At 35.0% G+C, this 27,351-nt stretch overlaps 1 protein-coding gene and 1 long non-coding RNA gene across 2 annotated transcripts in view; one reads left to right on the forward strand and one right to left on the reverse strand.

Moving 5' to 3' along the window:
• The window catches only part of LOC311086737 (uncharacterized protein), a 36,573-nt gene that overhangs the window by 3,226 nt on the left and 5,996 nt on the right, over positions 1 to 27,351 (forward strand). The window contains exon 2 of the mRNA XM_084119766.1: positions 24,030 to 24,083. The gene's annotated coding sequence lies outside the window, so the exon portion shown is untranslated. The remainder of the gene's footprint in view (positions 1 to 24,029; positions 24,084 to 27,351) is intronic.
• On the reverse strand, positions 53 to 27,166 carry LOC311086767. Its single transcript, XR_014607116.1, has 3 exons — positions 25,512 to 27,166; positions 25,202 to 25,235; positions 53 to 431 (listed from the first exon to the last, which is right to left on the reverse strand). It is a non-coding gene; the product is annotated as an uncharacterized lncRNA (long non-coding RNA).

A 27,351-nucleotide genomic window follows, 5' to 3' on the forward strand; every position in this document is an offset into this window, starting at 1 on the left:
GAAACAACATTAATATTTCAACTACACTTCAATGATGCGTCAACAAATTCCTGACCAAACATTTGGCAAAAACCTTTTAAAATATAAATGACACATTTCCAGCAGTTGAGTTAATTTATTTTATTCAATCAATCGACAAAAATATAAAAGATCATTATTTAAAAAAGAAAGGGGGAGAAATAGGACAAAAGCATTTCAACCTTTAAAAATAAAATTGGCTTCAGAAGTCTGATTGAGCCTGATGAAGACCTGATGGTCGAAACGTTGCTTGAATAAACTCTTTTGGAGCAGTAATTTTCAGTGTGCAGACTTCACACTTCTTTATTTTGTTCAGAAGTCTGATGTCATAACTACAGGTGGTCCAACAGTTCAGGTTTTAAAAAATCTCTTACATCAGACTACTGCCTCTTTTCCTCTTGGTTCTCTGAAATCTGAAAAAGAAAGCATGATGTTACTCGAGAACAAGTCAATTCAGTTGCCACATTCAAGAATGTTAATAGATGTTACTCGAGAACAAGTCAATTCAGTTGCCACATTCAAGAATGTTAATATACTAAACACAATACGATTCACTTTTTTTAAAAAGTTGCTGAACACAAAATATTCTAACTATGATTAAAGTATCGTTAAATTCTGATTATTTCATTTATTTTTCTAAAATCGTTTAATGTTTCAATATCAAAAGAAATCACTATGGCAGGGGTGTCCGATTTTATCTCCAGCCTAAACACACCTGAAGCAGCTAATCAAGGTCATTAGGATCAATGGAAACTTCCAGGCAGGTGTTGGAGCTAAACTCATGATTTCATGAAGAGGAACAAACACCTATTAGCTATAGCCATTAACAAACTCTCAGTTAATTTTCTGTGAAACTACATAGCATTCAAGTAACAAGTTTATCTTGTAGAATAAAAGAACTTAGGTTTTTTCAATGAAAATTTCTTTAAAGGGATGGTTCAGCCCGAAATGAAAATTCTGTCATCATTTACTCACCCTCAAGTTGTTCCAAACCTGTATGAGTTTCTTTCTTCTGTTGAACACAAAAGAAGATATTTTAAAGAATGTTGGTAACCAGAAAGTTGACGGTGGCCATTGATTTCCATAGTAGAAAATAAATACTATGGTTTGGAACAACTTGAGGATGAATAACAGGTTTGGAACAACTTGAGGATGAGTAAATAATGACAGAATTTTCATTTTGGGCTGAACTATCCATTTAAAGCTGCAGATTCACCTTATGTAGTATGGAAGGCATTTTCTGCCAAATTTAAATAAATTAAATGATTAAAATGAAAATTAAAACCAGATTAACGATTTCATTACAGAAAACAGTACGCAAAATATGTGACAAAATTGAAAATGAAATTAAATGATTTCATTTTCACAGCATTATCCCTGTCAAATTGAAAAATAAAATGCAATTGGTGATTTCACATTTCATTTTCACTACAGTCTCAAGGCAAGACTGCCAATATTAAAATGAAAAGCCAAACGTGAAAAAGAAACTACAAATACAGTTTTTAAATCCGTGTATCATTCGTTCAGTCGTTTTTTTATTTAATATTGAAAGTAGAAAAATGAGAAATCCCAAAAAACGAAAAACAAGAATTCAGCTTTAGTTTTCGTTTTTCGTTCTGAGGTAGCAAAATTAATAAACAGCTTGATATTCGATTTCTACACATGGGCGGGAATGAAACGCCCCTTTCCTCTGATTTGTCAGCCGAAGATCAAACTGTCCCGTCATCGGTTCTTCCTCAGTTCTGCACTGCAGAATAAGAGTCCTCCGTTGTGCTGATTCTTAACGCTTTTATTGCAACTTTTTAATATTTTTTCCATCAACCAGACTAACGAATGGCTCGACACAACCCGTACTGGGGAATAGACTAGACAGGGCTTTCTTCTTTGTATACCAGAGTTCTCAAGTGCCAGGGGTTTGCTATTTTCCAAACTGTAAAGTCACGTTTTTTTTATTTATTTTATCATGAACCACGCTGTGTTTTATTCCTAAGTGACTATATAATGCATTTTACTTAAAATAATCTAAATGTTGACTTTCAAAAGTAGGCGCGTCAGAAGGCTATTCACTCTATTTTGGTCCATTTTTGGTGTGCGCCAGAAAGATGTTCAAGGAGTCTGAGACGCAGCGCATCGTGTTGTTTTCTTTATTTTTTAAAGGTCATTTGTAGTCATGTTGAATGTACACAAATAAAAATATAAATTTTACTGCTTCGAATGACAGTATTAGTATTAAAAGACAGAATATTAAGTTATTTCTCCTGCTGAGCAACAAATCCAAGTGATGGCGCTGGCGCATTGCTCGCTCACACAACATCTAGGCTATTATCAGTTCACTTCTGGCATTGCTAACTTGACATCGCAGCCTATTCATTATTAAAATAAAACACAGTCAACCAAATATATAAAAAATATTCTGCTTAATTTAATTGGTCTTTTGTACAATATAAAGGCTGTGCTGCACAGTCCTACTTGCTGTTATTCCAAACTCATTTCCCTTGCTGTGAAGATGATGATTTAGCATATACGTGTATATTGGGACTCGACTGAAGTACGAAGCCTTCTTTACATTACTAGTTAGCATCCAAATGTTACATTGCAAATATGGAAACCTTGGACCGAATGAGAGATGCGCGAAACCAATGTCCGTACAGTTTCAGTTTCAATAAAGGACATAATAGGCTATTATTATAAGTTATTAGGTTAGGCTATATTTTTATTATACGGACTACTTATTTTTCATTCTTGTTGTTTTCTGAATACCATTCATTTAAGGATTTGACAGGCTACAGTAAGGGGAAGTATAATACGCATAGACATATGTTATTAATAGTGTTTATAATGTTAATGTTGTATTTTATTTACGGTCTTTTACACTATTTCTGAATAGGCTAATAATACAATGCGTTTGTTTCCCTCTCAACATGACCGTGCGCTGGGGCTTATTCAGATACAGCACTAGCCTAGAGTACCTTATTGCTTTTTATAAAACTCAAAGCACATCTTTGAGATATAAATTAATACATTTCAGAAGAGTATGTATTTTAATATCTCTGTTGTTCTCTGTTCTCCGGTTGTTAGATAGTCAGACAGTTCATGCGTTTACGTTAAAATAGGCCTATTATATAGCCTAGTCAATGCATTATTCTTTTCTTTGTGTATTAGTGTTAAAAATATTTAATTTACAACTAATTATATTGATTTATATCTTCATTTATTATTAAAAAAATAAAATAATTACTGGGTGAGGCGACCATGGTAGCCGTCACAGCCGTCATTTACCCTGCATACCCAGCTGATGCAAAGCGTAGGTGAATTTATATCTACACAGAAGAAAGCCCTGTCTAGTCTATTCCCCAGTACGGGTTGTGTCGAACCATTCGTTAGTCTGGTTGTTTGATGAAAAAAAGATTAAATGTAGCCTAGTTGCAATAAACGCGTTAAGAATCTGCACAACGGAGGACTCTTATTCTGCAGTGCAGAACTGAGGAAAAACATTCTCTGGGAAAATCTTCGGCTGACAAATCAGAGGAAAGGGGCGTTTCATTCCCGCCCATGTGTAGAAATCGAATATTCAAGCTGTTTATTATTTTTTCTACCTCAGAACGAAAAACGAAAAATCAAGCTGAATTCTTGTTTTTTCGTTTTTTTGGAAAAAATGAAAAATCGAAAAAGGAACTGTTTTCTCATTTTTATACTTTCAATATTAAATAAAAAACGACTGAACGAATGATACACGGATTTTTTTTTACAATGCTCTTTAGTAACGCTCACGCAATAATAGTGACACAATTCAAATTCAAATGTAAATTTTCGTTTTCATTTTAATTCCTCTTTTATTTCACAGTTTTCATTTTCGTTTTCATTTTCAAAGACAACCTGCATGCAAATTCTATGTTAATGAGTGGGTGTGGCTTATTCTAGTAACGGCGCTGAGACACGCCTTCTGTAAAGCCAAGTCATCGACGTCCCGTGTGCATGAGTTGAATGTGTGAAACAAAATGATTTAAATGTGATTATATTGTAATCGAGACGACGAGATATGGCGAAATCTGTTAGTGAGCTTTTGCGGGAAGCTGCCGCGGCATTAGAACATGGAAATAACCAGCCTGACCATGTTATGATGTTGGACTCAGCCTAGACCAGGGGTGTCCAAACTCAGTCCTGGAGGGCCACTGTCCTGCAGAGTTTAGCTCCAACCCCAATTAAACACACCTGAACCAGATAATCAAGGTCTGATTATCTGGTTCAGGTGTGTTTAATTGGGGATGGAGCTAAACTCTGCAGGACAGTGGCCCTCCAGGACTGAGTTTGGACACCCCTGGCCTAGACCATAATCGACGATGAGGTTCATTCATGTATTAGGCTGTTTTGGAAATTCAACTATTTGGGTGTACAGAAGTCTTAGTAACAAAAATTATAGCCAGACATTAATACCCACTGGCTTTAACCGAGAACCTCGACCAATGTTTCATATTCGCTCCGTGCCTTACAACGCCCTTCAGCCGTGACTTATTCAGATACAGCACTAGCCTAGAGTAGCCTATTGCTTTTACAAAACGGTTACCACGCAATACAAATATTAATCCCGAAACGTATGTATCTATGCAACTTTCATGAAGTAAAATTAATTACTAAAAGCCAATTCCTTCCACTGGAGAAAAAAAAAATAGTCCCTGACCATAAAGCAACAGAAGAAGTTACATTATTTCTCCATTAGAAGGAGACAAAGACTGTCTTAATGAGTGAGTCAGTCTGTCAGTAGAGAAGACTATTAAAATGACTCAAACTTATGATCACGGAGAAGACGCACCTGACATGACTATAGGCACGGACAACCCCTATTAACTGTTAAATGTACACTGTAAAAAAAAATCCTAATTTTACAGAGAAAAACTCTAAATTTTAGTATTTTTTTAGAGTATTTTTCTGTTATTTTAAATTATATTCAAAACTCTGTAAAATTACAAAGGATATCTGTAAATTAATTAATTGACTGACTGTTAATTTAAGGATTATATCAGTAATTACAAATTATAGTGATTCTTATTTTTTTCACAGGACAATTACTGTATTATTTATACAGTATTTTTCTGTTTTTTAAAATTATATTCAAAACTCTGTAAAATTACAAACAATATCTGTAAATTAATTAATTGACTGTTAATTTAAGGATTATATCATTAATTACAAATTACAGTGATTCTTATTTTTTTCACATGACAATTACTGTATTATTTATACAGTATTTTTCTGTTTTTTCTTAAATTACATACAAAGTAATGTAAAATTACAATCAAATTGTGTAATTAAATTTGTAGCTCATTATATTAAAGGTTTATATCCATACTAACAATTTAACATATTTCCTTGTCATTTTAAAGTAAATGTTATTAGTTTTAGATTGAAGTGTATTTTTACATTTAAACTCTGTAATTCTGGATACAAGCAAACTGCACAATTATTGTTAAATTGACCTTGCTGGTCAGACAGCAGACCAACAGGGTTCATGGTGGAACATATGGTGCGTTTAGGTCCTCCTGGGAAGTTTATATTCATGAGGTTTTACTATTTATTGTTTTATGTTTTAAATGAATTTATGAAGCCACTGTATCATTACATATTATATTGTTATATTATAATGCTCATTTTGTGCAGGCATTAGCTTACTTTATTGTAAATAGAAAAGCCTGACAATGTCACTGCTACAGTATAAGTATTGTGGTATTCCTCAATGTTTCTCACTGACACACCATCTTGAGACAAAACAATGGCACTGACATATTTTAAGATAAGTCAGTGCAAGTTGCTTTCAGGTAAAACAGCTGAAATGTGCATTTTAGTCTGGGACTACAGGCTTAAGCCTTGCTTGTGAAACCCGGGTATGTTGCAACTTGTATAGAATTATGCCAATGTTAGCAAAGTGTTGTGTTGGACAGAGGATTTACCCTAAACCAACAGGTTGTGTACCAGTGCCATACAGGGTGAAAAGCAAGACATTATTAGGCATAAGAGTGTTTCTAAAGGAAAGGTCAATAATTTGTTAAAGTGCAAAAGGGTCATTATGGGTCACATGGATGTAATAATGTCACCCAGAGTATACCAATCCATTAGTTTTTCATATAGATCTACATACATAATTTTATATGAATACATAAGCAGTGTTTGCTCTGTTTAATATATCATCTGTTTGCTCTGTTAAATTGCTGTTTAGCAGAGCAGTGGTAAATATGTTATATAATTTTTAATCATACACTGCAATGAAAACGCCATTTAACCAATTGAATAAATATAACAGCCAGCCTACAAATACAGCTAAATAAATAGCACGTGTATATTTTTTCATAATCTTTCTTTTAAAAAAAAACGCGTCATCTTTTCCTGTAATTGCAATATTACCACACTATTGGCTGTCTCTCCGAGTTGTTTTGAGCATGATTGGTTATTCAGACTGTCATCCAGGAATCTGGCCAATGACAACTATGCGCGCCTTTTACAGGTCAAGTTTTAATGAATACGTCTGTTGGAGTGTGGACAGTGGGTGTGTGCTGCTGCTCGCTCGGGATCTTCAGTACTAGCATACGTCGGTTCTGTGGCAAATATTGTTTAAAACATGGATTATTTTACATCGGACTGGTAAATTACTATTTTGAGCGAGTTGCGGGATGTAAATGAAGAACAAACAAGGAATATGGACAACGCATTAACAACGAGGTAACGTAAATAACTTTTTATTTTATAAAAACAATTCTGCTACATCAAAATATAGTGTGTTAAATTGAGAATCTAAACGCGGTTAGAGCTATATCGATATTAGTACATGTTTCAATGTATTAATTCCTGATCCAGGAATTTTGGGAATAAATATGATCCAGCCACATGATCTTCAGATGCGGTGAGTATTGTTATATTAAAATAAATAGAGACTGAACATGTAACGTTAAACTCTGCTCAAAGGCACACTGGTTCAAACCCCCCAGACAATATTTTATCTATCTTCTTGAGTTCACAGGCCTAGCTGACCCAAAAATTAATGTCCTTTCAAAATTAAAGTATTTTCAATCCTGTATGACTTATGTGAAACACAAGAATGTTGGGAATAAAACAACATTGGAACCCATTGTATGGGAAAAAAAAACAGTGAAGGCATTTCTCAAGATATCTTAATTAAGGTTCCACAAAAGAAATTCATACAGTTTTGGAACAACATGGAGTAAATAAAGAGAGAACTCTATTTTTTGGATGAGCTGTTCTTTTAATGACATGTTCCCAGGGTCCTTTGCTAAATTAACCTTGGTTTTTATCATAGTAAAAGTTTATAAACCATGTTTTTATGGTGGATTGATTACAATACTTTATTACCATTTGGTTAATATAGCAAAACTCTGGTTAATGTTAGTAAGGGTTCTCCAGATTTATATAACACTTAAGGAACACATTAAAAAATGGTCCTATGTCACCCTGATCAATAGTCTGTTAACACACATGTAATAATTAACACACTTTTAAAAATTATTATTATTGTTTTTAAAATATTTTTTAGATCAAGCATTGGAACAATGTTTACGGAGCGCCAACAGCACCAACAGAGAAACAAGGCCATCATTCAGTAGTATCCACTGCAGTATATAAAACAAAAAAAGTTATCTCTTTTTTTTCTCCCTTGTGCCATCCCAGATGTATATCTGACTTTCTTTCCACAGAGATTTTTTGAAAAATGATCCATTTTGATTTATTGTAAGTCAATATAATGCAAGTGCATGCTCCAGAAACTACATGCAGCCTACAAACAGCCTACTGTGTTGTTCACACAGGAAGTTTTCTGCACTATCATATGAGCTTTACAATGCTCTTGGATTATTTTCAGGATGTGTGTTTGGACTTTTTTGACCTTAAGCATTTTGTTGTCTATTCACTTGCATTATTCGACACACGAACACAAGAGATGGATAATTTTTCTAAAAAAAATTCTAAAATTTGTGTTCATCTGAAGAAAGAAAATCATATACCTTTCGGATGGCATAAGGGAGAGTAAATGAGGGGAGAATCCCCTTCCACAAATGCATTAGCAAAGGGTACATGCGATGGTAAATTAACTTAAGTAATTTTATTTTATAGTAATTTTATTTTATATTTATGGTAATGTGACCTAGGATAGCAAGTCCCAGTGATTCATTTTAAAACTAGATATGGTGGAAGAATTCAATTTAACAGAATAATTTGAGTTGTTTGTTTGGGTTTGCTATATTACACACATTTTCATCATACATTTGATAGAAAGTTCCATAGGTAAAACTATTAATAGATACGTTAAATGTAACTACCTGCAGGGTTCAAAGAAAAGACGTCAAGAACACACAAACTTAGGAACTTTACACAACAACGATGTACTAAAAACAGAAAAGTTTTTCTTTGTACAGATGACAACGTTATTAAAATGATTCCCGTTTCTCACAGATCGGCGAAAACGTCTAAATCGCTGTTTTATCCATGCCACAAAGTAACTGGTGATGTCACTCTGTAAAGAAAGACTACGCCTGTGCACATTCGCATTCACACACGCATACCTATAGACTAAACACATAATACGCATATGCATGCCTTTACCGTTTTCACAGATTCACATTTCAGTAGTTTAGACCGAGACGATTTTAGTTGGAAACTGAGTCGTGTAAACGGCCCCTTACTAAGCATATTAAAAACCCCAGGGCATAGGGATGCTCACTTTTGATTGGAATTTGCCCACTGTCATGCAGATTATAGCTCAAACCCTAATTAAACTGACCTGAACCAGCTAATCAAGATCCCCAGGATAACCAGAAACAGTTTGGAGCTACACTCTGCAGGACACTGGCCCTCCAGGAGTTTGGCACACATGAACTGAAGGGATAGTTCACAGTCAGGCAAACAAGAAAATTCTCCCAAATAATTTACTCACCCTCATGTTGTTCCTAACCTTTATGCATTTTTTGGTTGCCAACATTCTTCAAAAATATCTAATTTTAATGCTTGACAAAAGAGAGACATTTCAGGTTTGAAAAGACATGATGGTGAGTAAATGATGACAGAATTTTCATATTTCGGTGAACTATCTCAAGTAGGGCCTACTTTAATAATCTCACACAATGAGAATTTTTTTTTTTTTAACACATATCATATATTTAATTCCCTGGAGAATGAGAGAAAGACCATCATTACCCATATCACAGCAGTCTGAAAACACCTCCAGTTAATACAAATATTGTTGGTTTTATTTTGTAATACAAATTGGCATTTTTAGGCGTTTACCTTGCAATGATACCTCTGGAAAAGAATGTCCATTGTTGTGAATCTACATGTTCCTTCTTTTGGTGATGCACATTTTTCAATCGGACATAAGTTTTAGATACCAGACAAATCAGAAGACAAACAGACAATTTAAATAAAAATGTATTAAGCTTGTTTAAAGGAAACAAAAATAATTGAAATCATTTTGAGAGAATCATAGTGTGTCCTTTTTTTTCTTCTTCCCAGATGCACCAAGCTGATTTCTGTCAGTTTGCTGGATTGCTGTTTATTTGCTGTATCTGTCACTTCTGGTACACTTTTGTTGTATGTTTTGATTTAACTTATTAATAAACTTGTATAGTAAGGATTCTGAATGTAAAGTAGACCATATAATATTTAATATCAGAACTATGTGACCCCAGGGGTCTGAATAATTCCATTTTATTTAGATTACAAGTTTACATTGTTTAAATACTATTAAATTATATGTAAACAAGTGCTGCAAATTAAAGTTTGAGATGATTTTAATCAGTTTTATACAGTTTTTTTACAGACTTATTTTGTCTTCTAAAATAAAACTGTTTTATTACATTCTTGAGCATGTCTTGACAATTTATTGAATGTGTTTGATCGTTATAATTTAGGAAAGGTCTGTTAAATAACAGTGTTTCTCAGTAGAACTTTTAGTGCCGTCACTTTATTAAAGGTGTTTGATTGTAATAATTTAGGAAATACCTGTAAAATAACAGTGTTTCTCAGTAGAACTTTTAGTGCCGTCACTTTATTAAAGGTGTTTGATTGTAATAATTTAGGAAAGGTCTGTTAAATAACAGTGTTTCTCAGTAGAACTTTTAGTGCCGTCACTTTATTAAAGGTGTTTGATTGTAATAATTTAGGAAATACCTGTAAAATAACAGTGTTTCTCAGTAGAACTTTTAGTGCCGTCATTTTATTAAAGGTGTTTGGTCATTATAATATTGGAAAAATCCATAAAATAAAAGTTTTACACTGTAAAAAAAAAATCGTAAAATAACGGTAAAAAGTCTGGCAGCAAAGTTGCCAACCTCTTACCGTAAAATTAAGGTAAAATATCTTAATTCAAACAAGGAAAAATTCTGTAAATTTATAGGTTTTGCACTTTATTGGAATTAAGATATTTTACTTTAATTTTACGGTAAGTGGTTGGCAACTTTGCTGCCAGACTTTTTACCGTTATTTTACGGGTTTTTTTTTTTACAGTGTAGGCTACAAGATATCACACCGGACATTCAAACGGATTTTTTATTATGAATATAGGACTGACCTGAAGGAAATATCTAGCCTACTGTAAATGCAGGTACACTCGCTTTCTCGATCTCATCCAGAAGTTATGTAAATGAAAATCAGTATTGTGATTTTTTTTTTTTGTACACAAACTTAAAATAACCAAAAGACACGTAACAGACAGCGGACAGATACAGACTAGTGCTGTATCTGAATAAGTCACGGCTGATGGGCGTTGTTAGGCACGACGCAAATTTGAAACATTGGCCGAGGTCCTCGGTTAAAGCTAGCGGGTATTAATGTCTGGCTATAATTGTTGTACCTTTGTACACTCAAATAGTTGAATTTCCAAAACAGCCTAATACATGAATGAACCTCATCGAAGATTATGGTCTAGTCTGAGTCTAACATCATAACTAACATGGTCAGGCTGACATGTTAATGCTGCGGCAGCTTCCCGCAAAAGCTCACTAACAGATTTCGCCATATCTCGTCGTCTGGATTACACATATAATATAATCACGTGCCTCTAGCGCCGTTACTAGAATAAGCCACACCCACTCATTAACATAGAATTTGCATGCAGGTTGTCTTTGAAAATGAAAACGAAAATGAAAACTGTGAAATAAAAGAGGAATTAAAATGAAAACGAAAATTTACATTTGAATTTGAATTGTGTCACTATTATTGCGTGAGCGTTACTAAAGAGCATTGTAAAAACTGTATTTGTAGTTTCTTTTTCACGTTTGGCTTTTCATTTTAATATTGGCAGTCTTGCCTCGAGACTGTAGTGAAAATGAAATGTGAAATCACCAATTGCATTTTATTTTTCAATTTGACAGGGATAATGCTGTGAAAATGAAATCATTTAATTTCATTTTCAATTTTGTCACATATTTTGCGTACTGTTTTCTGTAATGAAATCGTTAATCTGGTTTTAATTTTAATTTTAATCATTTAATTTATTTATTTAAATTTGGCAGAAAATGCCTTCCATAATGTAGACCTTAATCTCTTTAAATATCATAAAATAGCCATGTCAGTCACTTCTTAATAAACACAAGATGTTTTTTGTTATTGTGTTTCAGTGGAAACAAGCTAAACTGATTGGAAATCAGTTGCATTTCTCAAATTTAATACAGATTCAGGAAAATGAATGATTACCCGATTAAGCAGTGATAAGGCACAGGATATCATCAAGTCCCAGGTCAGGTGATTATGCTGTCGACAACAACTCGGTGTATAATCAATGTCAGCATTATCAGGAGGGGGGTGCTTTTTTTTAATTGTCCATCTTCGTCGGCCTTCATTCCTACTAAAGGAGCAATGTGCTCTGCATGCAAGCACTGATGGATGCAAGACATGGGCTATGTTTGCAGTGTAACTTTCTTGCTTATGTTCATGTCTCCTGCACTTCAAGAAATGTGTTAAATGACATTAGAACTTTATTCAGGAAATTCGTAATAAACTTTACTAAAGCAATGTGCATTTTTTAAGTATGTAGATGCACCATTGTTTGAAACTGTGCTAGAGAAGTCATGTAAGTATGTCAGGTGCTTCAACAAACAAGACTTCTGTATAGGATGCACCTATGTTTTCTCTCTAATGAGAAAGCATTAGACTACTGAGAAGTGCGCATGCAAAACCAAAATGGGCGTTTACCAATAAGTGGCCAATTTCAAACTACAATAAATGTTTTTCAACCATTTTTCAACAGACTTGCTAAACCACCCCACCCCTAAACCAAGCCCCCAATGGATTAGAGCAAATCAGGTAAAGCGGTTGAAAATGCCCATTGTGGTTTGAAAACGCCCCACTGATAGAGAAACACCCACTAGTGTTCTGCAGAGATACATGCCTGAATGATCTTGTGCTCATCAACTACAAATCACTGTTAGTTCAATGTACTGTCTCCACCCATGTGTGCTGTTGGCTTTAATCAAAATTTCAATGCTGATCCAACACACTTTAAACACTGAAATGTCAATCTCAACCAAAATTATGGTTTGGATCAAAACTCAACATTGTATCAATGTTCCCATGCTATCTGTGCGATTTTTTTTAAACACTTTACTTACTTTGAAAATTAATGTATGTTAGTAGATTTAGTAACAATAAATAAAATGCAAGTAAAAAGCATGCTAAAAACAGAAATACATTATATGCACCATTGTTTGAAACTCTGAGAGTTCATGCATGTCAGACACACAAGACTTCCGTATAGGATGCACCTTGTGTTTTCTCTCTAATAAGGAAGCATCAATTAACTACTGAGAAGCCCAAATGCAAAACCAAAATGGGCGTATACCAATTAGTGCCAATTTTCAAACTACAATTGGTGTTTTTCAACCATTTTTCAAAAGACTTGCTAAAATCGTGAGGGCCCACCCCTAAACCAAACCCCCAGTGTATTAGAGCAAATGTGGTAACACCATTGAAAGTGCCCATCATGAACTGAAATGCCTCACTGATTGGGAAACACCTAGTAGTGTTTTGCACAGATACATGCCTGCAAGATATTGTGCTCATAAATTAAGACTCACTGTTAGTTCAATGTCACTGTCTTCTTCACCCATGTGTGCTGTTCACTTTCATCAACATATTAATGCTGATCCAACACACTTTAAACATTGAAATTTTGATGTCAACCAAAATGATGGTTTGGATTAAAACTCAATATTGAATCAATGTTACCATGCTGTCTGGGTTGTGCCATACATTAGAAGTCAGAAGGCACTTAAGTTAATTTATGATTTACTGTCTGTCTAAACCATAGGAAAAAATGGTTATTGTTAAAAAAAGAAGAAAAGTTATTGTTATTGGTTATGCACGTGCCATACGAGGATGGGAAGTTCAAATCATTTTACTGACTCTCTTTGATCTCGTTCATCAAAATGAAAGAATCTTTTATCGAGCCATTTCGTTCATCTATGGGGCTTTAAATGTTATACTTTTAACAGGCAAATTCCCCGAACACATCCACCTACGCAATCTTGATTATATTCTGAATTAAGAAATCATTATAATTCAGTCAAAAATAATTTACAAGGAACATAATTACTTTACCTTCACAGTCTTTCATTCATCTGTCACGTGACAGACGCAATGAATGGATCGTTCATGAACGACAGATATATAACAGCTACTACAGTGTATGCACTATTTGCTTTATGCAAGCACTATATAGGATAAATCACTATACCGGATTTACCCTAGCCTACTATACTTTATTGACCCGAATTGATAGGTCAAACAGCAAACATCCACTAACAAATATAAATAGCCTAGGCTGTCTTTGAGTTCACATGAACAACGGTTAAATTATTCGTCGGGCTACAGAAGAATAGCCTACCATAATTCCTCCGTTCAATTGAGATAGGTCTGACTGCAGAACCGCAGAACCATACGTCATAGCAGTGTGAGGACGACAGCGCCAGCCTGACAGTCTGGAGCCGGAAGTGGGCGCAGCAAGGCATTTAAACGATTTAATTGAAAATGTTATATCTCAAATATGATAAAATATAAGAATTATGTTTTGTCCTATTAACAAAATACAATAAACTACTATTAACAAATGTTAATCGTTTTTAAAAAGTTAAAATTATACTTTATCCATTTGTTTTGTTGAGTCAAATGATTAACAATATAAATTGAACAAAGCTTGAAACAAAAAAAAGAATGATATGAAAACAAAGGTTGAGCGTTTGAACATTTTTTTTTTAATTGCTCCAAATAAATAATAGTTATTAAATAAAAATACAAAATCGAACTAAATAATAAATAAGTTATACATAATAAAATAAAATCAAAGAAAATAAATCTTATAAAAGTTATGCAGGCACACATTTAACAATAATTCTCAAGTGAAAAATAAATCAAATAAATAAAAACTCCATACAAATGTAAAATATAAATACAGAAATATATAATTGTTTGTGTTTTGTTAGCTTAAGTTTCAGTGTGGATTGTTTGTGTAACCTTTAGACGTTAATGAAGATAATTTAATATTTTGTCTAAATCATGCAGAAAACCATCTAATTCCAAAGGGATTACTATTAAATATGTGTACCTTGAAATGCAATGCAAGTCGCTTTGGATAAAAGCATCTGCCAAATGGATAAATGTAAAATAATATCTATTGCCTCTGTATATTAAAAAATAACTCCAGATGTTCATACCTCCACGAACAACAGCCTTTTTAAAGTGGATTTTAATGTGATTATTCAATTTGTCCCGTTCTGTCTGTTTAAAAATACTGCTATCACAAAAAGGGCAGTGAACATTTCTGCAACATGTTGTGCATTGCTCCAAAGGTGTTAGCGCTGAACCTCTCTAAATTATGTGCTTCTGTAGGTGAAATAAAATACAATTAATGCAATTCTCATGGTCAGAAAATGTAACAAATGCTATAAAATGCAACGCTTAACAACAAATTAAATCACAAACCATAAATATGTAACCTAACAAAGTGATACAATCCAACTGTAAAATAACAATACATGATCAAGTGCCAACATCACAATTCTCACTTAACTTAGTCACATTTATTAAGTCAAGTCACCTTTATTTATATAGCACTTTTTACAATACAGATTGTTTCAAAGCAGCTTTACACGGATCATAGGAAAATAATGCAACAAAGTTTGTCTCGGCAGATCTAGAACAAAATAGTGTCATAATCCATCTTAAGTAGGTTCACTGTTGATTCATTTCTGTTGTAAAAAAGTTATTCATTCAGTTAACGTTAATTAATCTATATAACGTTACGTTAGCCATTCAGGAGAAAACTGTAATGTTATCATCCAGCTCAGTTCATTCTCATATAATGGTGTCAATGACAGATCAATAGTAGCCTATTGTTGAATATTAACTTACAAAATACTTAGAGCCGTTTTGTATAAGCGTAACGTTAAGTATGTTGTATCCAACAAAGATATAACTTATTTTTAGCTTCTTCTCTTCTTTTTCTTGTTCTATGTGTTAAACATGAACTCCGTCCACTTCCGGCATCAGACTTTGACCCCTCCCACTTCCGGCATCAGACTGTCAGGCTGGAGCTGTCATCCTCACACTGTTATGACGTATGGTTCTGCGGTTCTGCAGTTGGTTATTATTGGTTCAATTAGGTCTAACATCGAGAGTCACGTAGACCTATAACAACCCAGCCACAGCACATTTTGGGAATAACATGCCTTACCTTAACACAGAATGGATTTCAAGTACTTCGCGCGCAGATCAATGGCCTCGTTTATATTTTTTTCGACGAATCTGTGAGTTAACATGAGTGGAATTTGCACTGCAGCGCCACCACACCTTGATGCTCATGACAAGAATAGCATGCATAGATATCTTTATTGAAGTGAATTACCGGTAGGTTTAAATCGCCGTCCTGCATGAATGAATGATATTTTTGCTATTTTAATAATCCACGATAATCAGGAACTGATTGGGGATCAGTTTTTAACTGATTAAAACTGAAATCGCACGTCAAAATAACACATTGTCAATATTTTTTGAGACACCCCAAAATTTCACAAATCACGTTTTCAGGGGAGCCCATGTCTTATTAAGGGGAGCCGAGCTCCCCCTAGCTCCCCGTAGTTCGCACCCTGCCTGGAGTTCCACTGTCCTGTAGAGTTTAGCTCCAACTTGCCTCAACACACCTGCCTGGAAGTTTCTAGTATGCCTTGTAAGAGCTTGATTAGCTGGTTCAGGTGTGTTTAATTGGGGTTGAAGCTGAAGTCTGTAGGAAAGTGGTCCGCCAGGAGCAGGATTAGACACCCCTGACGTGTACTGGAACATAACAGCAATTCATAACATGCAATGAGAGCTCTGATTGCATGTGTTCCGGAACTTCAATTACGGCTTGAAAAAAAAAAATCCTGAAACAAAATGCAGGTAAAACTGAAGTGATTCTGTTTGGACCTGATGCTTTAAATGCCAGTCATTTTGACCTTGGTTATCTAACCCAATGGGTCACCCCGTGTGCAAAAAACTCAGGCTTTCGATTTGATTCCAGTCCAAAGTTTGATAAGCAGGTAAATTAAGTCATTAGTTAAGTCATATTTTTTCCATCTTCGTTGCCTGTTAAAATCGTTTATATCACAAAAAAAAAAAAAAAAACTTGAAAAAGTAATTCAAGCATTAATCACTTCACTCTTCGATTATTGCAATTGAAACTTTTGCGCTCTCTCGCAAAACTGTTGCGTTCCCCCGATAAACATTGCGTGCTCTCACAAAGATATTTCCGTTCCCTAGAAAAACTGTTGTGAGCTTGGAACACTTTTCTTTTTATATTTGAGTCCAAGTTCAAACTCTGACACGCTCCATTGTTAACATACAGAGCTGTCTGAAACACTGCCAGCAGAACATTAAACAGGAAAAGTCTGTCCAAGCTCACAACAGGTTTTGCAAGAGAACGTAAATATATTTTGCCATCCCAAAATTATTCCACCACCATGTCCCTAGGGGCTCATTAATTCCAAATTTTAACTTTGGTTTTTCAAACATTACATAATCTTGCACCGGTCTCACTGAGTTGGTGCATCCACACAGATAATTACAACCATTCAGATCGGGACATTTAAGAATGCTGTCCATCCCTAGGTCCAGACTGAAGCACTGTGGTGATCGAGCATTTGCTATTGCCCAAGCTCCCTAGCCATTAGAACTTGCTTTGTACTTCACTCACGTTCCAATATTGAAGGGAAAAATTATCCTCTTCACATGCGCAAAAATGTGCTTGGAAACATCACAGTTGAGCGGTGATTACTGTGAATAGTATGAATTGTACTACTATTTAAACAGAGCAGTGTAATTTTTATATGTTAGGTTGACTATTTCATTATTATATTTTATTAAGGCTATAATGAACAGACTACGATGTCAATATTGCTATGCTGGAATGTGTGTGTGTGTGGCGCGGGCGCGATTGAACAGTGGACACATAAAAATATACTCCGTCATTTTGTTCATACAGGGCATCATTCAAACTGCAAAGTGTTAACTTATATTTGTGTACAGTCGAAATAAAACACAACATTGTGCTTTTGTAAAATAAATTGAAGCAATCTGCCCCCGAAATGGCGCTAATTTTAAAATTAAACTAAAATGCTCACGGCTGCACGGGCATTCATAACGGTGCGCGTCCACGGCGAGGAACGGGCAGAACAGAGTCAACGTTTTTTAGTTCAGTCCTTCTTCCATAGGAATTCATTGAAAACGCTCGCTCTGCTCTGCACCATTATCCATGTCAGTGTGGACGAACATATTTTACTTTCGTTAGCGATTCAAAAGCCCCCAGCGGCGTAACACGTTGATTAACCGGTGTTAAAATATTCTCACTGTCACATACCTAGTATATTTTTATATAGATACAATAGGCCTACCTGATTTTGAACACAAGAGGGCAGTATAGCACTATGAATGACATAATTTATTTATTTTTTGGACTAAAAAAACATTCTGGATGTTTTTAAACTTAAACAATATTAAATTGAAAAAATAAATAAATAAAATGGGTTTAGTTCTGATATTTATATAATTTTATATAGAAATAAATGGTGTATAATTACATTTTGGTTTATAATTACAAGATATGAGGCTTTTAGTGTTTCCTTTTTTGACATTAATTTAATCCCTCGCCATAGCAAAACCGTTTGAGATATTTATTATCTGTTTATTTAGCATCTTTAATGTATTTTCATCATGTTGAAAAAGTTTGGTGGGAATCAAATAAACCACTTAAGAGGAGTGGGTAAAAATTCAGAGGCTGATTTTGCAAAGACATCCAAAATATCTGACTTCCTGTTGCTCTGACCTAATGACTGTAAATTAGAAAATTGTCCGGCTCGATGAGCCCAATATGTGTACTGATTTTTGTGACTGTACATAAAATTAACCCGCCCACTTTTGTCAAAAGCATTTCGAAAGTGACACACTTCCTGCTGCCAGTTGGTGGCGCTATAACTTTGACTAACAATAGTTACATACAAGTGATCGGCCTCTTACCACGAACACACTGCTGAAGTTTCATCAAGATCAGTTAATGTATGCAGAAGTTATAACACTTAGTTTTTTATCTTTTCTCGCCATAAATTCGTTTCCTCGCCATGGCCAAACCGTTCGAGATATAAAAAATCCGTCCGCAATTTAGCATCCTCAATGTCTTTACTTCATGCTGACCGAGTTTGGTGGCAATTGAAAGAATTGCCTAGGAGGATTATTTCAAATTCCAGAGCAAGCGTTCTCCAAACAACCCATAATAGCCGACTTCCTGTTGGGCTGGCGTAAAACTTGACCAGGGAAAGTTGTTCGGCCCGATGAGATCTATACATGTACTGAGTTTCATATTAATTCATGCAAGCGTGTTTGATCTATGGACCAAGTTTTCAGACACCGTTCAAGGGTGAAAAATCCCCCCCACCCCTCACACACACAGAGACAGAGAGAGAGAGAATTCTCCAGAAAAATCCACATTCAAACCAAAATATCTTGCGTCCTGTTGGTCGGAGCTAATGACTGTAAAATAGAAAGTTGTTCGGCTTGATGAGAACAATATACATACCATGTATTGTTGCTGTAGATGAATCTAACCCCCACTTTGGTCAAAAGGTGGCGCTACTGAGCCATTCCACCACGCCCGTTTCTGAAACTTTGCACATGTCTACTGGCTAATAAATGTGATGTGCATGTCGAGTTTCAGCATGATAAGAGTCTTAAAAGCATCAAAAAAAAAAATTAAAGTTTGATGCGTTGCCATGGCAACATTATCTAAGATATCAAAAATCCTTTCATAGGTCTACATCTGCCGTGTGTCTACATTATACACATTAAGTTTGAAGCAAATCGGGTAAAAATAAGAGAGTGATTTCAAAGCATTTTGAAAGTGACAAACTTCCTGCTTCCAGTTGGTGGCGCTATAACTTTGACTAACAATAGTAACATCCATGTGATCGGCCTCTTACAACGAACACACTGCGGAAGTTTCATCAAGATCAGTTAATGTATGCAGAAGTTATAACACACTTCCTGTGACCCATTATTCGCCATAAATTTGTTTCCTCGCCACGGCCAAACCGTACGAGATTTCAAAAATCTGTTCGCAAGAATTCATCCTCAATGTCTTGACTTCATTCACACCGAGTTTGGTGGCGATCGGATGAATTCCCTAGGAGGAGTATTTCACATTCCATTGTATGCGTTTTCCAAACAACATATAATAACCGACTTCCTGTTGGGCTTTTGTAAAACTTAGAGCACGAAAGTTGTTCGGCCCGATGAGATGTATATGTGTACTGAGTTTCATATTATTACATGCAAGCGTGTTTGATTTATGGACCAAGTTTTCGGACACCATTCCAGGGGGCGCTGTCGAGCCCCCCTGCCACGCCTGGGTACCAGTTTCAGTCCGACCTGATGTGTGTGCAAAATTTAAAGAGTTTTTGAACATGTTAAGGGCCCCAAAAGTGGCAAAAAGGCAAAAAAATAAATAAATATATAGCTGCAAGCAGCGATTGCGGGCCCAAGCCGGTGGCGCCCTCCATCACTGCTTGCAATATATATATACACACACTTATTAAAAAAAAAAAAAAAAAAAAAAAAATATATATATATATATATATATATATATATATATATATATATATATATATATATATATATATATATATATATATGAATATTCTTTTTCCCCCCCTATTTTTTGTATGTACTTTTGTACTTCACTAGCTTTGTACATCACTCACGTTCCAATATTGAAGGGAAAAATTATCCTCTTCACATGCGCAAAAATGTGCTTGGAAACATCACAGTTGAGCGGTGATTACTGTGAATAGTATGATTGTACTACTGACTATTTAAATAGAGCAGTGCAATTTTTATATGTTAGGCTGACTATTTTATTATTATTAGGGCCCAAGCCCTGAAAGGGTGAAGGCCCTATTGTTTCTGGAAGGATTTTTTTTTCTCCCTTTTTTTGTTGCCTTTTTTGCCACTTTTGGGGCCCTTAACATGCTCAAAAACTCTTGAAATTTTGCACACACATCAGAACCTGCGGCCATCAGGGCCGGACTGAAGCTGGTACCCGGGCGTGGCAGGGGGGCTCGACAGCGCCCCCTGGAATGGTCAGCGCCCCTCTGCACACATTAACTGATCTTGATGAAACTTAAGCAGTGTGTTCGTGGTAAGAGGCCGATCAGATGGATGTAACTATTGTGAGCCAAAGTTATAAAGCCACCAAATGGTAGCAGGAAGTGTGTCACTTTCAAAATGCTTTTGACAAAAGTGGGGGGGTTACTTTTACCCAGAGTTACGAAAATCAGTTCGTATATTGGTCTCATCGAGCCGGACAACTTTCTAATTTACAGTCATTAGCTCCGAGCAACAGGAAGTCAGATATTTTGGTTTGAATGTAGATTTTTTTGGATATTTCAGAGTTTTTAGCTGCTACTCCTAAGTGGTTTATTTTATTCACACCAAACTTTTTCAACATGATGAAAATACATTTTAGATGCTAAATTATGAACGGATATTAAATATCTCAAACGGTTTTGCTATGGCGAGGGATTAAAAGAATGTCAAATAAGGAAACACTAAAAGCCTCATATCTTCTAAAAATGTAATTGTACGCCATTTATTTCTATATAAAAGTATACAAATATCACAACTAAACCCATTTTATTCTTTTTTTCGAAAATAATTTTATTTTAATTCTAATTTTATTCTAAGTTTAAAAACAGTATTAGTAAAAAAATAAAATAAAAATCAAGTCATACATAGGGCTATACTGCCCTCTTGTGTTCAAAATCAGGTAGGCCTATTGTATATATATAAAAATATACTAGGTATGTGACAGTGAGAATATTTTACCACCGGGTTAATCGACGTGTGACACTGCTGGGGACTTTTGAATCGCTAACTTAAAAACAAAAGTAAAATATGTTCGTCCGCACTGACATTGATAATGGTGATAAACTTTGATAAACTTTGATAAAGCAGACCAAGCATTTTCAATGAATTCCTATGGAAGTAGGAATTAACTAAAAAAACGTCCGCTCTTCTCTGCTCGTTCCTCGCTGTGGACGCGCACCGTTATGAATGCCCGTGCAGCCGTGAGCATTTTAGTTTAATTTTAAAATTAGCGCCATTTCGGGGGCGGATTGCTTGAATTTATTTTACAAAAGCACAATGTTGTGTTTTATTGCGACTGTACACAAATATAAGTTAACACTTTGTTGTTTGAATGATGTCCTGTATGAACAAAATGCCACACACACACACACATTCCAGCATTGCAATCTTGACATCGCAGCCTGTTCATTATAGCCCTAATAAAATATAATAATAAAATAGTCAACCTAACATATAAAAATTACACTGCTCTGTTTAAATAGTCAGTAGTACAATTTTTACCATTCACGGTAAGCACTGCTCCACTGGGATGTTTCCAAGCACATTTTTGCGCGTGTGAAGAGGATGATTTTTTCCGTCAATATTGGAACACAAGTGAAGGACAAAGCCTATAATAAAGAATAGTTTAACACCCAAATACATCACAAATTTTGATTGAACATTTTGATTCTAATGAGAGGGTTACGTGAGCCCAACACTGCTTACTTTCTTTTTTATTTTTACATTAAATTTAAAGGATTTGTTGTGGAATATTTTGAGTGTAAAATCAGAATAAGGTAATGAGGTTTCTGTATTTTATATTTATATATATATATAAATATAGCTGCGAGCAGCGATGAAGGGCCAAAGCCGGCGGCACCGCCACCCCGGTGCCTTTAGTTTTGCTATGGCGAGGGATTAAAGTAATGTCAAAAAAGAAAACACTAAAAGCGTCATATCTTCTAAAAATGTAATTATACACCATTTATTTCTATATAAAATTATACAAATATCAGAACTAACCCCATTTTATTCTTTTTTTTTCAATTTAATAATTGTTTAAGTTTAAAAACATCCAGAATGTTTTTTTGTAGTCCAAAAAATATATATATATATGTCATTCATAGTGCTATACTGCCCTCAATATACTAGGTATGTGACGGTGAGAATATTTTAACACCGGTTAATTAACGTGTGACGCGGCTGGGGGCTTTTGAATCGCTAACTTAAAAACGAAAGTAAAATATGTTCGTCCGCAGTGACAGGGATAATGGTGCAGAGCAGAGCGAGCGTTTTCAATGAATTCCTATGGAAGTAGGAATGAACTAAAAAACGTTGACTCTGTTCTGCCCGTTCCTCGCCGTGGACGTGCACCGTTATGAATGCCCGTGCAGCCGTGAGCATTTTAGTTTAATTTTAAAATTAGCGCCATTTCAGGGGCAGATTGCTTGAATTTATTTTACAAAAGCACAATATTGTGTTTTATTTCGTAGTAATGCCAGATTAAAATGAATCACTATAGATCAATTGGCTTGCAAAAGATTTGAAGCTGCTTTCTGATCGTCATAGTCCCTATGAAGTGTTTACTGATTCCCATTCACTGAGCACAAGATATCTGTTGAAGTTCACTTCACATGACAAGTTGGTTCATTCAGAATAGCACAGATGAAATTCAATAGGGCATATTAGAAAAGTTTAGTATATACATATGATAACATAAAATAATTCCCTAGACAGCTACATAGTGTCGGCCCAGATCCGGCCCACATCCACATGTATTAGATGATCTGGGTAGACACTATGTTGCTGTCTGGATTTAAACTTTGCACTTAAAATGGTGGAATACACTGTGAAATCCACTTCCCAGGGCACTTACGGTTGAATGGAAAGCACCTTGAAATTGTTTGCGATTCGGTTTGATACATTTTAGACAGTTCACTCACATTCTGAATCAGTTGCAGTGATTTCTCATTCTCACACCAAAATAGTAACGGATACTTTATAAGACAAAAAACAAAAAGGCCTGGTTTCACAGACAAGGCTTAGATTAAGCCAGGATTAGGCCTTAGTTCAACTAGGACATTTAAGTAGCTTTTATAAACATACCTTTGAAAAAGTACAACAGCTTTAAAGGGGTGGTATAATGCCCCTTTTTACAATATGTAAAATAAGTCTCTGTTGTCCCCAGATTGTGTATGTGAAGTTTTAGCTCAAAATAAGTTTTAGCTTGTTTATAAGCACCAACAAGCAACACGTCAGAGTACACGCATTACTTGCAAGACTACGTCAACACAATTCTATTTTCTAGGCTTGTACTTGCCATTTGCCGAATCACACTGTTGCAAGGTGTGGCCTTACTTAACTCTATAAAGACCACAGTGCTCAGTTCACAATGATCAGGGTCTGAAACTCAGGCAGAAATAGACACATCATTCTGAAATAATATACTGGAAAAGAAAAAGTATGAAACTCAATTGGTATTTAATATTTATTATTAAATTATGCCATCTCTGAAATTCTGTGCTGCTTCACACTGTGATATATGTTCTCCATTGACTTCATTATTTTAATGATTCATTTTGTTATTTTTGCAGGTGGTAACAAAAATTCAGAGTGCAACAGGAACAGGTGACAAAAAATCCATCACGGTATGTGGGTGTTTGTTGAAGTTCAGACACCGTTTCTTAGAACAGAAAACTTGCAACTTTTGCTTTTTGTTACATGAAGTTGAATCTAGAAACTTTTAACCATGCACTCAATTACATTTACTCATTTTAAATTCTCTTTATGTATAGAATTTATTGTCTTACACTTCTCCAGACCTTCAATATTAAAATATGAAGATGTGTTTAAAACTATCCAAACAAAGACTGATAAAAGGGAAATAAATTATTTTTAAAAAATTACAAAGTTCAACAAGGAGAGGAGCTCACACATAATAGTTATTTCTTACAGTTATTTCTTACATAAAACAATAATCAGTATCATAGTTACAGACAATAACGCACCTGATTCTATTTATATTAGGGCTGTTAAAATTAACATGTTAAATTCATATTTTTCCGTTTAAGTTCTCTTTCGCACTTGAATGGACACTCGAATTTCTTGAACGCACTTGAATTTCTCGAAGTGACAACAGCCAAATAAACCTGCTGCCTGTGATTAATGTCAATCAAAAAACAAAAGAAAAAGAGAAAATCCCTCATTGCTCTTTACTGAATAACATTTGTAGCTTTAATAAGAATTAATCTTATTCTGTTTATAGTTTATACAATTTATAGTTTATGTAAAGTTTGTTTTATGTTCACTTAATTTAAAAGTTGTTATATTTTTAAAAGCCTGTTTAATTCTAAAAAGTATTGCTTTTAATTACTGTTATGTTTAATGTCATATTTAAAATATACAGTCTTTACATTGGTTCTACATTAATTTGGAGATACAATGTGAATTTATTATATTATGCGTCAAAAATGTGTGTTAATTAGTTTTTTTTTAAAGATAAAAATACCATAAAAATAGAGCATAGAGCTCCTTTACTTGTTGAACTTTGATATGTTTTTGAGATTACGCACCAAAGCAATTTTTATCTTCTAATTCCTTCACTATTTGGCGCAGGCGTTTTACAGCTTTTTGGCTGTTTTTGCTTTTCTTTATTTAAAAATCACGCCTTTCCCACAGTTGTGGCATCATTTCCACCACACTGAAGAGTCTGGCCCTAATATACAGTAATAAATTAAAAATAAAAGAACTGTCATAATTCACTCACCCTTTATGTAGTTCCAAACCTGCATGACTTCCATCTGCAGAAAACAAAAGTCAAATGAAATGACAAAAAATAGGAAATATTTTGAAATTCAAACCTCAAACAACAAATCCAATATAAAAGCAAAACAGTAACAATAAATCCATTGAAAACAATATTTGCCAATTCAAATATAATTCATAGATATACTGTATATTTTATATAGGCCTATACAGTACTGTGCAAAAGTCTTAAGCATGTTAAAGCAACAACATGGAACTTTTCAACCTTCATAATATATTTCCAAGATCCTTGTGATGGTACATCGACTTACAATAGGTTGAATGACACGTCTGCCAGAGCCTGACGGGGTCTGTATCGCTTTTACTGGCACTATGTAACTTCAGGGTTCGGGTAGTGACCAGAGCACAAAAAGAACTACAAAATTCGACTGCTTTACGACGTCACTTCCCCCACCACTTCGTCAAATTTGGACGTGAGCGGCCAACCAGCGTTTGTTTTCGGCTTTCGTGCGTATGTTTTTGTCATGGGGGCTGTTTATGCCACTTCATGCGTTTTCTCAGATCTGATAGCTATCCGATCGTGAAAAGACCAGGTGTAAATGCCCTCCGAAATGCATTCGAGACGGATTTGAATCCGATCCCTCAAACCACTTCAGGAGATCTGAGACGCATTCCAGACGAAACTGGACAAGTGTAAATGCATATAGTTGTTGAAAGAAACCAAATTGTACTTCTTCCAAAAAATACTAAAAAAATAATAAATAAAAACGTGTGAGAGCGTGTTATAGGCTATATGTTATATCCAGATATGACGACGCGCTGGAACACGCATCACCACAGATGAGCAACTGCATCAAGCCAACGTGCAAACTATCGCAAATCAAAGTGAAAGCAGAGAATGTCTAATATGGCGAGAAGTTTCACTCTCACTACACTTCCGGCTTCTGAACTGGTTGCAGTTCCACTCTGATTCCATATGAGGGCGCTCACAGGACGAGTGCAGAATGAATGGAGGTCAATGGAGCTATACCAATAAAAATCCACTTTTCTCAGGATATAATTTTTTGTTTAGTAATTTGAATGTTGTATTCGAAAGGAGATGCAAAGAAATTACACATTGCTGGGTGTTAGATTTTTTAGAGTCACTTATTTGCTTTAAAAAGTCTTTCAAAATGTCAATGACGTCAGAATGCTGACGTCATTAGCAGAATGCTAGCGTGTTATGGGCAACAACAACTCAACCTGTAAGAAATCAAAACGACATAAGTACTCGTTCATTCAACTTTCGACCTAAAACCCATGTTGAACTTGCAAAATCTACAATCAGATCTGAGATTTCTCAACGGCAATCGGGTGAAAGAGACAAATTTAGCCGTCTAGCCCCATAGACTCCCATTCATTTTGCACTCATGGCGAGCGCCCCCAGTGGAACTCTGGTGGTACTACAACCAAAATTCGGTACAATAGGGCTTAATAGGGAGTGGGCAGGCTCTCCGTAGACGGGCTCTGGTGAAAGTAAGTCACAGACGCTTAACACACAATCTTCATCATTAAAAGTAAAGAAACAAAATGATCTTACCAGGCTTACTGCTCTCTCTTATTGCGGTCTTTGATTTTGAAATTTTAGCTGATGATCTATAAAATGCAGCTCATATCTGTTGCTTTCGGTGACGTGCACTCTGCATATAGCGCGAGAATTGAAGATCGGATTTAAATCCGTTTCGCAAAAATACATTTATGTGACCAGGTGTAAATGTAATCGTTTTGATAAATCAGATAGATATGCCTCACAAATTAGTTTGCCAGCTGAACAGGTGTTGTGAGGTGTATTTATCACGTAGTCCTGAGGGATATCAGACGATGCTGTTGACGTTGATTCCTGCGATTATCATGAGAACAGCTTTCAATATCTCACATAATTATCAGGACATAAATAAGCCTAACGTAGAGGTTGTAAATAGTATAAACGAGCACAATTTGCAAACTACTGTATTATGATAAATTGCAATAATCATGTCTAATGACATCATAACGGCCAATGTTATGAAATAATGCGACTTACATTTAACTTAATTGATGTTATCTGGCATTTTGTAATGTTTACATTCCAATAAAAACAACAGAAATTAAATTATACAGTAGGCCTAGACT

The sequence above is a fragment of the Abramis brama genome (genome assembly GCF_963993115.1).
Source record: "Abramis brama genome assembly, chromosome: 7".
Lineage (NCBI taxonomy): Eukaryota > Metazoa > Chordata > Actinopteri > Cypriniformes > Leuciscidae > Abramis > Abramis brama.